We start from the raw sequence: 2325 nt of genomic DNA on the forward strand, positions 1-2325 counted from the left end.
CTGTATAACACCCTTTCTTTACCCATTCATCCATCAATGGGCATTTAAGTTGTTTCCACATCTGGGCTATGTGTGAATAGTGCTGCAGTAAATATGGAAGTACTAACATCTCTCGATTCTTTTTGGATAAATACACAGAAATGGGATTGCTGGATCATATGCTAATTTTATTTAATTAATTATTTGTTTATTTGTTTAGTTACTTATCCTCAAGCTAGCTAACATATAGTGTAGTCTTGGCTTCAGGAGTAGAACCCAGTGATTCATCTCTTACATATGACACCCCATGCTCTTCCTGAAGAGTACCCTCCTTAATGCCCGTCACCCATTTAACCCATCCCCATCAACCCTCAGGTTTTATGGTTTGCCTTTCTCTCTGTTTTCATCTTATTTTTTCCTTCCCTTCCCCTATGTTCATCTATTAAGTTTCTCCACATGTGAATGAAATCAGATGATATCTGTCTTTCTCTGACTTATTTCGCTTAGCATAATAGCCTCCAGTTCCATCCACATTGTTGAAAAGGCCAAGATTTCGTTGTTTTTTGTAAGAACTTCCATAATATTTTTCATAACAGCTACACTCTTATATTCTTATCAACAGTATTCAGAGGTTCCATTTTTCCCCATATTCTTGCCAATAATGATGACAGCTTTTCTTTATATATTAGGTTAATTTTATTATGGGTCAAATATCTTCTTACATTTCTGAGGATATAAATTATACTTACCCTAAACTTCTTGTTATGATTATTCTTCTAAGTCTCTGTCCTCATGATTAAGTTACTCTTTTATTGAGGAACAACAAACTACTAGCTTTCCTCAAGTGGTCGATGACTTTTTTTAAGTAAGTCACTTTAATGTTTTTTGGTTTTTTTGTGTGTGGTTTTTTTCTACAGTAGAATAAATAGTTCTCTTGGTAATTGCAGACATATGAGGCTCTTGGGTAGTATTAAGAAACATCTCAGTAATGCTGGTTTTCCAGATTGGCGTGTAGTCTTCAATAATTGTCAGGAGTTACTTACATGAAATTGATGCCAAAATATAGGGCCACATTTATGCATCCATTATTTTCAAGATTGCTGGTAACCTGTGGGTATAATTTCCCCCAATACTTTGCCTTCTTGTGTCCCAAGGTCCAACCTGCTCATGTTCACCTCAATGACACTCCTTTGGTAATGATACCCAAAGTTGCATATAGTGGGGATAGGACATTCTTATTTATACCAAGTATTGATAGGCAAAAGGTGCTGTTCAGTTCAGGATGAGTTACGTGCACTTTTGAAACATAAATCCATTGGCTTAATGAGTCTTTCATATTTAAGTGGTTTTTGAGTAAAGCCATTTCCAACAAAGCAGACTTTAGTAAATATCCTCTTCCATATCTTCTCCTTTCTCCTTTCTGTTCAAATAACTTAATACTTCTGTTTCTTTCCAGACAGGAATTTGGGCAGAACTTTCCTGCTCTCATTTTTTGTTTTTGTTTAATCATATTAGAAAGTATTTTAGCTCAGGACTGTTCCCCTCTGTCCAGTGGATTTGCAGGTACTGCTCCTTGTGGAGTCTTTTTTTAATCATTAGTTTGTTTGGTGCTTCTCTTTTCTTGCATCTTGGTAGTTTTCATTTGTATTTTGTCAGCATGGCTCTGTTTATGGTAGAGCTTAGCATTCAAACCAATCATCATTTTTGCCTTTGAACATTTATGAGCCTCTTGACCTTCCTTCTTTCTCCTTTTCTCATGCTAATCCAAATTCAATATGTTCCTTTTGTGGCATGGTGATAACTGCCAAGCGATCAGGTGCAAAGAAGCTCTCAATTTTGGGGTCTCAGAGATGTATGAGCTGACTCCACACCAGCCACCACAGGAAGGGGACGGTTGTAAAATGACCAGTTCCAGAAAAAGCATGATGTAATTGGTAACTATTGGTGTGCTTTCATGTCTATAGCCAAAATACCTTGCTGGATTGACTGTCCACTTATGGGGAGAGGTGAGATGAATTGCTGTGGCCTGGATTGAGCAGGTTTCTTTCAGAGTAGAGGCTTGGGTGCAATATGGCAGCCTTCAGCATTATCCCATTTCCTTGACCCCAAATTCTTACAGCCTAATACCCTCCTACCTCCATCTCACCTGAGTCTGAAACCTCTGTGGCTGTTCTCTGGACTAAGAAGGTGGGTTATGCAGAATCTGTCCTGCTTGGTTCCCTCTTCCGATAACCGTTTGGTTACTCTTAGTACCTCTCTTGAACCCAGAGTCCACTACACTTGGTTATGAAGCTCCTTTGGGACTGCTCCTAACTTTTCTAGAAGCAAAATATGTTCTATGTCTTG

The 2325-nt window shown here is 38.1% G+C and overlaps 1 pseudogene; it reads right to left on the minus strand.

Moving 5' to 3' along the window:
- Nucleotides 1–431: 431 nt before the first annotated feature.
- LOC101088937 lies at nucleotides 432–1903 on the minus strand (annotated as a pseudogene).
- Between the last annotated feature and the right edge of the window lie 422 nt (nucleotides 1904–2325).

This window comes from Felis catus, chromosome B3, assembly GCF_018350175.1.
Source record: "Felis catus isolate Fca126 chromosome B3, F.catus_Fca126_mat1.0, whole genome shotgun sequence".
Taxonomy (NCBI): domain Eukaryota; kingdom Metazoa; phylum Chordata; class Mammalia; order Carnivora; family Felidae; genus Felis; species Felis catus.